The 15,010-nt window shown below is 36.5% G+C and overlaps 1 pseudogene; it reads left to right on the top strand.

Annotated features, from left to right (window-relative positions):
* Nucleotides 1–217: 217 nt before the first annotated feature.
* LOC113838726 lies at nucleotides 218–7,806 on the top strand (annotated as a pseudogene).
* The last annotated feature ends 7,204 nt before the right edge of the window (nucleotides 7,807–15,010 follow it).

Below are 15,010 nucleotides of genomic sequence, written 5' to 3'. Positions count from 1 at the left end.
GGAGGGTGAGGCCCTCCATGGGGGAATCTCCGAAAGTCTGTCATATCATCCCACGAAGGGCCTAGAACCTACCCCATATGTGCAGGCTGAGAGAGCATCCCTCCATGTGGAATGGTCTCCCAAATTACATTCATGCACCAGGAATAAATACTGAGGCCCCATAGATTCCTGAGTGCTCCTCACTGACACCCACATTCAGGGGGTCTGGATAAGTCCCATGCTGGCCTCTCAGGCATCAGTTTTTGATCCATGAGCTCCCCCTTATTCAGCTCAGCTGATTCTGTGGATTTCACCACCCCTGTCTTGACTCCTTTGCTCATCACTCCTCCTCTCTGCAACTGGTTTTCAGGAGTTCAATTCAGTGTTTAGATGTGGGTGTCTGCCTCTGCTTCCTTCCGCCACTGGATGAAGGCTCTAAAATGTCATATAAGGTAGTCATCAGCCTCATCAGGAAAGGGCATTTACGGTAATCTCTCCACTATTACTAAGATTGCCAGGTGGTGTCATCTTTGTAGATCTCTGCATGTCTCCCTAATGCCACTTCTCTCCTCAAACCTATGATGACTCCCTCTATTATGGTATCTTTCATCCTGATCTCTATTCTTCCACCTCTCCATCTCTTATATTCTGTTGGTGAAGGTTGCCTCTGTACTTCCTATTTTTATTCTTAAACTGTTTGATCACGTTATTTACTCAGTTTGTGTTTACTTTATTGCTTCTGTTTCCATTTACAGATCTTGAACAGTTTTATTTCCTTTAAATATTTATTTCCCAGGCTTCCCTTGAAGGATTTATTCACTTCCTTTTTAAATACCACTATCATCTTCATTTAGTTAGTTTTATGGCCATTTTTATTGTGAGCCAGCTTCAGTGCCTTTTGTGCTAGAAGAGCTGGGCCCTGGTGGTGACAAAGTGCCCTGGCTGTTACTGATTTTGTTCTATGCTGTCATATACGCATGTGCATTTGTAGTGATTATGTCTAGGTGACAATATTTTGTTTTTTCTTGGTTGGATGGTTGTCTGTGGCTTCTGTTACTCCCTGGGTTTTCAGAGAGTGTGTTGACTGGTTGTTGCCTAGTTTGCTAGCCTGCTCATCTTGTGTGTTTGAGGTGCAGGGGGAGTAGTGGGAATACTAGCTGGTTTTGGAGGCTGGGAGAAGGGGAAGTCAGGGAGAGATAATATGAAGGATCCACAAGAGGTATGTACAGAGGGGGAAATGTTTCCATTAGTGTTCTTTCATAGAATTAGAGTTGACTCAGAGTGTTGGCTCTAGGGTAAGAGAGTATGGCAAAGGTCTACAGTCAGCCAACCTGGTTTTCTAGCAGGCTTGCTTATGGTTTAGCAAGGGGGGTATCTGTCCAATTTGGTGGCTGAGACACAGGGATGAGGCCAGAATAGAAGGGCAGTGGGGAATGATATGTGGGATCCAGAAGAGGTGTGCACAGGGGTGGGAATGTGAAGCTGCAGCTTGTGTTCTGTTGCAGTGCTAGGAGTGACTCTGATAAGTGTGTCTGGGGTAATAAAGAGAGTGGGGAAAGTCTATGGTTCCTTTGTGACTTTTCAAACATAAGAATCCTGAATAGCTGTGTATTGGTGGTGCACGCCTTTAGTTCCAGCACTCGGGAAGCAGAGGCAGGTGGATCTCTGTGAGTTCAAGACCAGCCTGGTGTACAATAGCTAGTTCCAGGACAGCCTTCAAAGATACAGAAAAACCCTGTCTCGAAAAAAAAAAAACAAGCAAGCAAACAAACAAAAAACAAAAGAATCCTGAATAATTTCTCCTTCTTAAACTACTGTATCCATCACAATATTTACATATTGCTCTACAGGGTGGACTTTTTATTGCTGGTCAGAGATAAAAGTTCATCAATAATCTTGCATTGACTGTTCACTTTCCTAATTTCATCTTTTGAAAATGAATTATTCTCTGTGTTCCCTGGGGCTGATAATACTATGGATTGCTGGTAGTGAATAAAATAGGATACAAAAGGAAAATGGTGAGGTGACCTCTACGGTAGCTGCATTCCAAGTTTTTATTTTCCCCATAAGAAATTGTAGGCTCTGTCTTCTAGGATGCAAATGTGATTTTTAGAACTGTAAAAGTGAGATGTCAGATGAGACAGTATCTATCATACTGGGAAGATTTTGACACACATGGAATTCAGTGAGCTAGTGTATAATACTTTGAAATTCTCTTCAAAATGATATACTCACATGTTTTATGAAAATATGTTTGTTATGCAGACAAAAATTTTACCCATAATATGCAAAGGTCTCATTTCATTTATATATGAAATATATGACATGAAGATAATCTTAAATATTGCTGATGAATTTTTCATGTGATTTTTCTGTCTCTCTTACAGTGACATAGACACTAACATGAACATTCTTGTTTGGTGTGGCCCAGGTTTCAAATGTTTTTCTTGTCCCAAGAGAAACACACCACATTGTATATGTGTAACATGTTATTTTTATCTCAATTTGTTTTATTTTTATTTTAGACTAACTAGGTTATTTAAAAGGGTTCTTTTTAAGGTTATGAATTATTGTATTCATTCTGAAATATATAACATTATTTTCATTTTAAATGATTATTTGAATATTCTTTGAAATTATTAAGAGGATAGAATTGTCATCAGTTTTCCCATTGAAAATCATTATTTTGGAAATGATTTTGGAATGAAGTCCCAATAAAGTAGATTAGATTAAGCTAAAGTTGGGCACAATATGGTAGTATTTGTTCATCCTCTTAAGATTAATAAATTTAACACAGTATCTATGGGTTAGAACTGAAAATTAATTAGTACAGATCATTTCACCTCTTTGTTTTATAATACACAATATACTTAATCACCAGAAGTTACTCTCAAAATAAACCAAATGTATTGTAGCATAAGTGAACTGACAAAGATCTAAAAATATTTTAAAAGTCTACAAACTAAAGAATACACATTCCCATCAGCCCATAAAATTTTCCCCCAAATTGATACATGAAGAGAAAAAAAAGAGGGCATTAGGTCCCTGGGAACTGGAGTTATGGGTGATTGTAAGCCACCATGTGGTTGCTAGGAAGTGAACACATTACCTCTGAAAGAATAGAGAACACTACTACTGATACATCTAGTAAAATTAAATAAAATAATACACCTTCACAACACACACACACACACACACACACACACACACACACACACATTGGTTTTTTGAGACAGTGATTCTCTGTGTATCCCTGGCCTTCCTGGAACTCACTATGCAGACCAAGCTGAACTTATATACCGAGATACACCTACCTCAGCCTACTGCGATCTCGGATGAAAGGCATGTGCCACCATGCATAGCTACTTGCTTCATATTTTTAATGTAATTTGAAAAAAAAACACTTTCTTAGGAATTTCAGGCATGCTACAATATACTTTGACAATATTCATGCCCTTTTTTCAATAATTCTTTTCATATTGGCTCTAACCCTTTTCAGATTTCATATACTTTTTTTTTTTGGATAACCTACCTACCTGGGGCCACTCCTTAAAGAAAACTGATTCTTAATAATATAAGAGCCTTTAATTGTAATAAAAATCAAAACACAAAGCATGTCTCAATAACTTGGTACAACTCACAAAATATTGTGTTTGACCTGATGAGCTATAATGGGCAGCACTCTTATAATACATGCCAACTTTAACCACAGTTGCTTGAAAGTCATTGTAAAACAAAATACTTTCTGATTGGATTTAATTCCAATTTCATAAGATGAATTCAATACCTGACACAATTATTGGGGCCAGGAATATGTGGCTAGAAGTCCTAGACCCTACAATACAATTTGTAAATGAAGTAACATGGATAAAGTAGTACAAAAAATGGATAAAGAACACTGAAATAAGGAAACTTTGTAAGGCATAGGACTCTTATTGTGTCCTCAATAAGAGTCTCTACAGAAGATCATATATAAAAGAAGGTCTATAACTAATAAGAAAAAATTGCAACTTGATCAAGAAATGTAAAATATAAATGCAACTTCTTGTCATAACTTAATCAATGGAAAACAATTTATTGAGAAAAAGAATGAACTTTACACTCATGGCTATGCTCCTATGATTGGTATTTGTTTAGTACCAGGAGCAGGAAAATTAATTTATATTTCTCTGTTCATGTATTCATGTCTATTTTATGGCCTATAATATATGTATTGGAAATACAGACCTCAGCTGCAATTATGTCAAAAAATGACTTTTCCATATTTTTGCATAAAAATATTATGAAATATCATCATCCAGAGAATTCATTTCATATGAGAGTTTAGAAATGAAAAATCAAATTCCTATAGAAAACAAGTTGGTCAGGGTTTGTTTGATGAGTACATATATAAAAATTCATCTGAAAGACCTTCTTGAAGTTGCAAAAATATTTTAGATCTTTATAAAAGCAGTTGATTCAGCAGGAATCCATTCCATTCTACTGTGTGAGATATTTATTCATTTAACTTGTGTTTGAATTTTCATTGTATATATTCTTTGTACATGATACATAAGAGCCATAATATATTGTACCTTTGACATTAACCTCTATATTCACTTTAATACACTTTCTCTGTATTGCTTTTTGAAAAATTTTGGACATTTAAATATATATGCTTCATAATATTAAAATAGCATTTGAGTAGAGTTGAGTAGAGTGAAAAACAGTAAGTTCAAAAATTACATTATATTGTTTCATGTCATCTGTTGTTGCAATGCAATAGGAAAAACTCTATAGGAAATGATTCTGAGATCTTGACTCATCCTTGAGGATTAAAAGCTGTTTGTGATTCAGCAAGTCTCCTCGATACTCTAAAATTTAGTTGGGCATAAATAAAATAAGTTTAAGTAAATCTCACACTGGGTCAAAGAGGTAATTTGTTAAAATTCAAAATCAGTTTCAAATAACTATTCAAGGAAAAAGGAAAGTTATTTAGAAATCAAGAAAATAACCAAGTAGGTAAATAATTCGTTTGAAAAAAAATAAGGTGAATATCTTTTCCCATTCAGTGGGCTGCTGTTTTGTTGTGCTGACTATGTCCTATGCCTTACAAAAGCTTCTCAGTTTCAGGAAGTCCCTTTTATTAATTGTTGATCTCAGTGTCTGTCCTACTGGTGTATTGTTCTGGAAGGGGTCTCCAGTACCAATTAATTCAAGGGTTTTTCCCACTTTCACTTCCAATAGGTTCAGTGTGGCTGGATGTATGTTGAGGTCTCTGATCCATTTGGACTAAAGTTTTGTGCATGTTGAAAAACACGGTTCTATCTCCAGTCTTCTACATTCCAGCATCCAGTTATGCCAGCACCATTTGTTGAAGATGCTTTCTTTAGTCCATCATATAAATTTAGCTTCTTTTTAAAAAATCAGGTGTCCTTAGCTGTGTGGTTTAATATCAGGGTTTTCAACTCTATTCCCTTGTCTACCTGTCTATTTTTGTGCGAATACCAAGCTGTTTTCAGGATTATACCTCTGTAAGAGAGCTTGAAGTCAGGTGGGTGATGCCGTCAGAAATTTATCTAAAGTACAGGGTTGTTTTGGCTATCCTGGTTCTTTTGTTTCTCCATATAAAGTTGAGAATTGTTCTTTCAAGGTCTGTGAAGAATTGTGTTGGGATTTCAATGGAGACTGCATTAAATTTGTAGATTGCTTTTGGCAACATTGCCATTTTTAGTATATTGATCCTACATATCCAAGAACATGGGAAATCCTTCCTAATTTCTAATATCTTTCTTTAATTTCTTTCTTTAGATAATCAAAATTATTATGGCACAGTTCTTTCACTTTTTTTGGTTACCATTATCACAAGGTATTTCATGTTGTTTGTGGCAATTGTAAACAGTGTTTCTCTGATTTCTTTCTCAACAAATGTATCATCTATATGTAGTAGGGCTACAGATTTTTTTGAGTTAATCTTGTATCCTGCCACTTTGCTGAAGGTGTTTGTCAGCTGTAGCAGTTCCCTGGAAGAGGTTTCTGGGTCACCTATGTAGACTATAATATCATCTGCAAATACTGAAAATTTTACCTCTTCCTTTCCTATTTCTATCCCCTTGATATTGGTTTGTTGTCTTATTGCTCTAGCTAGAAGTTATAGGAAAATATTGAAGAGGTATGGAGATAGTTTACAGTCTTGTCTTGTCCTTGATTTTAGAGAAATCACTTTGTGTTTCTCTGAATTTAATTTGATTCTGGATGTCAGCTTCCTGTATATTGCTTTTATTATTTTAAGGTATGTTCCTGTTATCCTTGATCTCTCTAAGACCTTTATCATGAAATGGTGTTGGACTTTGTCAAAGGATTTTTCATCATCTAGTGAGATGATCTTGTGTTTTTTTTTTCCCTCAGATTGTTTATATGATGGATTACATTGATGGATTTTCGTATGTTGAACCATCCCTGGGATGAAGCCTACTGGATCATGTTGGATGATTTCTCTGATGTGTTCTTGGATTCGATTTGTCAGTATTTTGTTGAGTATTTTTATATCAATGTTCATGAAGGATATTGGTCTGGAATTCTCTTTCTTACTTGTATCTTTGTGTGGCTTGGGTATCAAGGATATTGAAGCCTCATAAAAAGAGTTTGGCAACGACACTTCTTCTATTGGGTGGAATAGTTTGAGGAGAATTGTTATGAGCTGTTCCTGGAATTTATGGTAGAATTCTGCACTGAAGCCATCTGGCCATGGGCTTTTGTTTTGGTTGGGAGACTTTTCCAGATGTCTCTGGCCTGGCATACCTTTATATCTACAATAAAAACATTCTCCTCAACCATGAAATAAATAATTGCTTATAGAGAAACTGTTCAGGCAGTCTGCAGGGAAGTCCAGGCAAGGCCAGAAATTGGCTTGCCATGTCACTTCAGACATGTAGAATGTTGTCCACAGAGCCTGGGATGGGACTCTGGATGTATTTTCCTCATAAAAGAAAAGGGAATGGAAAGGCCCATTCTATGTCATCCAAGGGGAAGACCTCCAGTTTTGGCAGATAAAGGCCTGGTCTATTGGGGATTGTGACAATGACTTGATGAATGGAACAGGAGATTTAATTCACTAAATAAGCCATTGAGACCATCAGCAAGGTGAACCTAAAACTCAAATTCTTTGTTCACTGTTCCAGCCTCATCCATGCAATGCCAGGGCCTCACTGTGGGGGGTAGATCATGAACTTGCAGTAAGTACTAAAGCCAATTTACCAAGACATTTCACTGGTGTTGGTCAGTGGCAACAAGGACTTGGGAAATGTTCTCACAGCCGAGATTGTGGAGTAGTTCTGCCATACATGGGTAGATGACTATTTCAACTTCTGGGTAGTGAGCCTCCTGTTGCTGGTGCTCAATTCATAGTTCTTCTATGATGCCTCCAAGTTTCCTGCACTGAAGCAAGCCCAGGACTATTGGCTAGGCCAATAGCTGAGAGTTGCAGTGCAGCAGAGGTGCTAGTAAGCCATTGTCTTCCAGACATCCAGCAGTTCATGTAGAGTATTGATGAGGATAAAGACTACCTCAATTTTAACAACACTGTCTGGAAGTAGGTGGTAGACAAGGTTACTAAAGCAGGTATCAGAGTTGTGTTCTTTAGCCACTATCACAGGAATGGTGGGAGAACCAACCAGGATGTTAGCATGGTGGTTTAATTTGCAATATGGTTACAGAAAAGGAAAAGACACCCATGAGTTCTGTGTGGTGGTCATCACTGCTGAGAAAGTTTTTCACTATTACTACCGCTTAGTTGAGGTGAGCAAGAGAGGAATTTATGATGACCTGAAACAGCTGATGAAGGAGTGATTCCCTCTATAACTCAATGAGTTTTCATGCCCATGACCATTCATCTTGCTAGAATGTTCACAGCCCCTCATAGCAATGTCTGAGTTGACAGGCAGGTTTTTGAATGGATTTGACCTTTTGTGAGTCAACATGTTAGTTCCTATCCTTAATTATATTCAAAAGAAGGCAATCTTCTTCTTAAAAAGCCAGAAAAGAAGAGAAAGATAAAGAGTAATAGACAATATCCTTCCAGAATAATTCTGAGGGCAATTCCAGAGATTATGAGTGATGCAAAGCTGTTGAAAATATTTCAGGATCTATGGTGAGACAAATATTTCCATAAAATAAAAGAGAGTTCTTTAGCACTTCACTTTCATGAAATGATCTGCAAGAAAAAAAATCTGATTAATGAATGCAACTGATGAAAAAGACCTCATGAATATTTGTACAGTATTATCACATGTTAGTCTTAGAAAATGCCTCATTCTTTTTATCAAAAGAAACATTGTCCAAAATATAAAGTATGATACACTACAAGATAAATGTTAAAATTTTAAGAATACAACAAAGCAATCAAAATAGATATTAATTGAATCAATGCATAAATTCTTAAATTATGCAAACAATGAACACACTCTGAATAGCAAACAGAAAATAGATAACTATTAATTAGACATTTAAATTTTAATTTAAATACATTTATGTAAAATTTAAAAACAGAAGCACAAAGCTTTCAGATACTTCTTGTTTAGCATAGTATCTATTACTTGTGAATGCAAAGGGTCCTCAGGACACTTACTCTGATTTTAGCAGGTGTGAAAGTGTGTGGAATAGATTAAAAAGGTTTTTTTGACAAAAGTTTGTTTAAATTTGTGTGCTGTCAGTATGTGCTTTGTTGTATTTATCTCACCCGACTCAAATTTCTAAAATAAAATATTTTCCATAATGAAAAAAGACACCTTATTAATGAATGTTTGACAAGAAAAAGCCACAAATATTCAATATTAATATTGATAGGCCCAACACCATCTCTACCTTCACTGCTGTGAATCCTTCCCTCAGTTGCAATGGTTTTAGCCTATCCACTGATTCATTCTTCTGCTCTATCAATATTATTTTTGCACAGGTAGACACAATTTCTTTTTATTTAAAAATAACATCCATTTCAGATTTTAAGCCTGAATTTGTGTATTTATTCTATTCAGAAGATCATGGTGTTAAACACTTTGGGGTGAATGAATTCTATATAAAATGATTACACAATGAATGAAAGTTTTACAATAATGGGACAGGGGTTGGAAATATAGTTAAGTGTTAAGAACATTTCTTTGTATTGCCAGGGAACCAGGGTTAGGTTCTCAGCAGCTGCATGGCAGCTCCCAACCATTTGTAATTGAAATTTAATGGGTTCTAATGATCTCTTCTGAGCTCTGGTGCACCTATATGTCTGCAGACAAAACATTCATACATGTAATATTTTTAAAGTGACAAACACAGAATTGAAATTTAACCATGGTGTGGCTTATGCCTAGACTGTTATTATAAACTTCAGATTTACATTGCTGATTGCATTTTAAAATGTCACTGACATTTGTCTTTATTAGTACATAGAGTTTGCATTACTAAATAAGGAAGTTTTGTCTACATTTGTCACTAACACAAATATTTAAGGAGGTAAAATCTCACTATTTTTCTTTGCACACCCCATTACATCCACACATACACTGTTGTTCATCACCAATACAGGAACCACTTCTCCAGCACTTTTCTTTTCCCATGTCAGGGTCATCACATGTCAGTCTCTGGGTAGACTGGTTTCACCAGGAACTGCCACAGAGACACCCCTTTATTCATGTGAAGTTTCTTTGTGCTGATGCTTCACATGATTATGTGATTTCCTTTCATGCTGCCTAAATACCTGAAAATCACTAATTTACCTTATGAAATCTTAGTCCAACATAGAAGTCCCAAGGAACTTCATTTGTACACCTCTATTTTTATGAGATTGATAATTCTATGTCCATTTCAAATATCAACTAATTCAGTATTTTTCTCTCCATTGATTCCCATGAGTGTAGCTGTATTCTAAAATTTTCACCTTTTGCTGGTACCAAAATATGATGCATACATAGATGGCATTTGTAGCTCTTTCTCTTAACATTAATTTGTCAGGAAACTCGATTTCTTTGGAACTACAGTTTTTTTATTTGTTTTGTTTTTAATACAAAGGTTTTCTCTGTGTAGCTTTGGAGCCTATTCTGGCACTTGCTCTGGAGACCAGGCTGGCCTTGAACTCACAGAGATCCACCTGCCTCTGCCTCCCACATGCTGTGATTAAAGGTATGTGCCACCAATGCCCAGCTGGATCCAGTTTTATTAATCATTTATGATAGGACATGAAGATGTGGAAATGATTTCACTCTTTGTTAATACATCCTGGTATACTTTATTAGAAACCTGTCCATGAAAATTGAATAATTTAAGGCCCAATTATAAAGCTAACATTAAGAATGACCACTGTTGAGTTCAATCACACTATTACTTTTGACAAGTTTGGCAACCGTAGTTTGCAAAATCAGAGCATGTATTTAAATAAAGTTTCACATTTCCAGCAAGGCCTTATGGTCTTTGACCAAAAAGGAGTTTGTATTCTGGTGATTAAATAGTGTTGAACGAGAATCTTAATGGCTGATCTTGTAAGTCATTAATAAGCATTTTCAAAAATCCCAGACCTTGTCTGTTTAGCCTCAAGGGGTAACATTGTTATGTCCCAGTTTTCAGCAGTCCTGATGTGACTCCAGGTAAATACTGATCATCAATAGAAGAGCCAAACTTCATGTTGGCATGAGTGCAGATTGGTATCAAAAAGAAGAAGGAAAAAGAGAAGAGAAACTCTAAGGCACTACATTAAGTGTTCATCACAGACCATATCTTGGTCCACTCTAGTTTCATTATTAGTGGTTCAAGGACATACAGATTTCACCTTCACCATCAGTAGTCTGCATCCAAAAGACTCTATAACTTTCAACTGTCAATAGGGAACTATCTAATATTTCAACATGTATAGATCAGAGCATAAACCACCCAAGAAGAAGAAGAAGTCCTAAGTTGAGCTGCCTCTACTGCTCCTTATGGTGTAACCACCTGATTGAAAAAATGCAGACTATCCAAGCTTTCATTTGTAAACATGTTTAGGGTCAACAAACTTTGGCACCTTTACTGCAGGGACTCTCTTCATTATACATCAGGATCAGACTCAGGGTCAGAATTAGAGAGCTTAAACTATCTCTCTTACTTTGAAAGACACTCATCCTCTTTCTGGGGAGCATCTCCAAATCAAATGGTGCCTAATATTGATGCAAACTGATGAGTTGAATACATTTAACATGCTCTTTAGTTTCAGCACTTCATTTGATTAACTATAATGAAAATAGGCATGACCTCTGCATTGCCACTGGAAAGGGGGAGGGATGATACAATCTGCAGGGATAGTTTTGGCTAAAACCAGGAAAAATAAATAAGGAACTACCGACACAAATATAGCCAACATAATAGAGGAAATGGAAAAGCGAATCTCAGGCATTGAAGACAAACTAGGTGAAATACATTCATCCACCAAATAAAATCTTAAGTCCAACAAATCCCTAAAACAAAATATCTAGGAAATATGGGACACTGTGAAAAGGCTAAACCTGAGAATAATAGGTATAGAAGAAGTTGAAGAAACCCAACTCATACGTGAAGAAAACATATTCAGCAACATCATAGAAGAAAACTTTCTCAATCTAAAGAAAGACATGCAAATGAAACTATAAGAGGCCTACAGAACTCCAGGTAGAGTGGACCACAAAAAATAGTCCCCTTGCCAAATAGTAATTTAAACAACAAACGTACAGAATGAAGAAAGAATTTTAAGAGAGGCAAGGGAAAATTATCAGCTAACATATAAATGTAAGCCTGTCAGAATTACAACTGACTTTTCCATGGAAACTCTGAAAGCCAAACTTTATTAGATAGATATTCAACAAACACTAAGAGACCAGGGATGTCAGCCCCAACCACTATACCCAGAAAAGCTTTCAATCACTATAGATGTAGAAAACAAGATATTCCATGACAAATCCAGATTTAAACAATATATACCCACTAATCCAGCACTACAGAAACTAGTGGAAGGAAAACTCCAACCTAAGAAGTTAACCATTCTCACAAAAACATAGGCAATAGATAACCACCCCCCTTTACCAAAAGCCAAAAGAAAAAGCAAGGTAAATCCACAAACAATACCAGCACTACCAACAAATCAATAACAAACAAGTATAAGCACTCAATGGTCCTTAATTTCCTTCCACATTAATGGTCTTAACTTGCCTTAAAAAGACACAGGCTAACAAAAATGATACAATGACAAAGTCCATCCTTCTGCTGCATAGAAGAAACACACCTCAACTTCAAATATAGATAATACCTCAGAGTAAAGGGTTTGGAAGGATATTCCAATCAAATGGACACATGAAACAATAAAAATCACAGGGAAAATACATCAGGATTATGTCTCAATTCGAAACATCTATGCCCCAAATTCAAAGGCACACGTTTGTAAAAGAAATATCATTAAAACACAAATCACACATAAAACCTGTCACAGCTATAGTGGGAGACTTCAACACTCCACTCTCATCACAGGACAGGACCACCAGACAGAAACTTAACAAAGAGACAAAGGAAATAGAAGAAGTTATGACCGAATTGGCATTAACAGACATCTATAGAACATTCCATCCAAACACAAAAGAATATACCTTCTTTTCAGCACCACATGGAACCTTCTATGTAATTGAACATTTATACTGAAATATAGCAAAACTCAACAGGTACAAAAATTCGAATAAACCCCTGTGTCTGATCAGACCCCCATGCTTTAAACTTATAATTCACCAACATCATAAATTGTAGAAACAACTCAGGTAAATTTTCCAATGGGCAACTGCACCATTTCTGGATCAAGGAAGAAATGAAGAAAGAAATTAAAGACTTCCTGGAATTCAATGAAAATAAAGACACAACATACCCAAACTTTGGGACACTTTGAAAGCAGTACTATGAGGAAAGTTCAAAGCTCTAAGTGCTCATGTGAAAAAATTAGAGAATAGTCACACCAGAGAATTGACAGCACAACTTAAAGCTGTAGAATAAATAGAAGCAAATTCACTGAGGAGTAGTAGACACCAGGAAAATCAAACTGAGGGCAGAAATCAATAAAGTTCAATAAAAAAAAACATTTCAAAGAATCAGTGTAACAAAGAGTTGGTTCTCTGAGAAAATCAACAGGATAGACAAACCTTTATCCAAACAAACCAAAAGGTAGAGGCATGCAAATTAACAAAATCAGAGATGAACAGCAGGACACAACATGGGATACTGAGGAAATACCGAGAAACTATAGGTCATACTTTTAAAATGTGTACTACACAAATTTCAAAAATTTAAAGATAATGGAAAATTATCTGGAGAGATATCACTTATCATAATTGAATCAAGCACAGACAAGTAACATAAAATGACATGTAAGCCATAATGAAATAGAAGCATTCATCAAAAGTCTCCCAACAAAAAGAAGTCCAGGGTCAGATGTCTTAATTGCTGAATTCTACCAGAAATTCAAAGAAGAACTAATACCAATACTCCTCAAATTGTTCCACAAAAAGCTGAAAGTTCATTGCTAAATTGTTATTTTTAATTTAAATTAGAAGCAAAATTATTTCCCATGACAATCCCAGTTCCCTTCTCCCTACCTTCCTCCCCTTCCACCTCCCCAAATAAACCCTACCTACCACATATAATTGCTGCTCCCTCTGGATGGTGAGGCCTTCCATATGGTGTCATCAGAGTCTATAATATCATTTGGGATAGGGCCTAGGTATGCCTCATGTGTCTTGGCTTAGGGAGTATTCCTCTATGTGGAATACGCTCCCAAAGTCCCCAAATATGCTAGGGATAAGTTCTGAACTACTACAGGAGGTCCTGTAGATTTCCAAGGTTTCCTCACTGAAAGCCATGTTCCTAGGTTCTGCATCAGTCCCGTGCTGGTATACCAGCTATGAGTCTGGGGAACAAGAATTCCCCGATGTTCAGGTCAATTGTTTCTGTGGGTTTAACCAGCCTGCTCTGCACTCCTTTGCTCTTCACTTGTCCTACTCAGCACAGTGATTCCAGTTCAGTTCAGGGAGTAGTTGTGGGAGTATGCTTCTACTTCCACCAACTGCTGGATGAGGGCTATAAAATTGGTGGCATATAAGTCAGACATCAATTTCATTATCAGTGGAGGGCATTTAAGGTAGCCACTCCTCTGTGGCTTAGATTGTTAGTTGGTGTCATCTTTCTAGATTTTCAGAAATAAACCTAGTGCCTTATTTCTCTGAAAACCTAAAATGTATCCATTATGATATCTACATTCTTATCTTCTATTATTCCCCTGCTCCCTCAAGTCCTCTGCAACACTCTTCTTTGACCCTTCTCTTTCTCCTAGCTCTAATCTCCATTTTGCCATGATCTCAATTTGATCAGTGGATCCTAAATCTTTCCCCTTCTCCAGAGGATCATAAATGTTTCTCTTAGGGTCCTAGTTTACTAGCTTCTCTGGCAGTGTGGATTGTAGGCCGGTAATTCTTTACTCTATGTCTAAAATCCATATAAAAGTGAGTACATACCAAGTTTGTATTTTTGTGATTGGGTTACCACGCTCAGAATGGTTTCTTCTAGTTCCATCCATTTTCTGCAAATTTCAAGATTCCATTATTTTTTTTTCTGCTGAGTAGTACTCCATTCTGTAAATGTACCACATTTTCTCTACCCATTCTTTTTTTTGAGGTGCATCTAGGCTGCTTCCAGTCTGGCTAATACAAATATTGCTGCCATGAACATCTTTTAACAGATGTCCTTGTGGTATGAATGTGCTTCTTTGGGTATATGCTTAAGATTGGAATTGCTGGATCTGTGGTAGACTGATTCCAATTTTCTTGGAGAGTCCTCATACTGATTTCCAAAGTGGCTTTACAGGTTGGCTCTCCCACCCACAGTGAATAAGTGTTCCCATTTCTCCACATCCTCCCCAGCAAAAATTGTCATTGGTGTTTTTGATTTTGGTGATTCTGACAGGAGTAACATGGTATCTCAGACTTGTTTTGATTTGCGTTTCCCTGATGGCTGAGAATTTTGAACACTT

This window comes from Cricetulus griseus, chromosome 8 (genome assembly GCF_003668045.3).
Source record: "Cricetulus griseus strain 17A/GY chromosome 8, alternate assembly CriGri-PICRH-1.0, whole genome shotgun sequence".
Lineage (NCBI taxonomy): Eukaryota > Metazoa > Chordata > Mammalia > Rodentia > Cricetidae > Cricetulus > Cricetulus griseus.
This window is presented reverse-complemented; position numbering and strand designations above follow the sequence as displayed.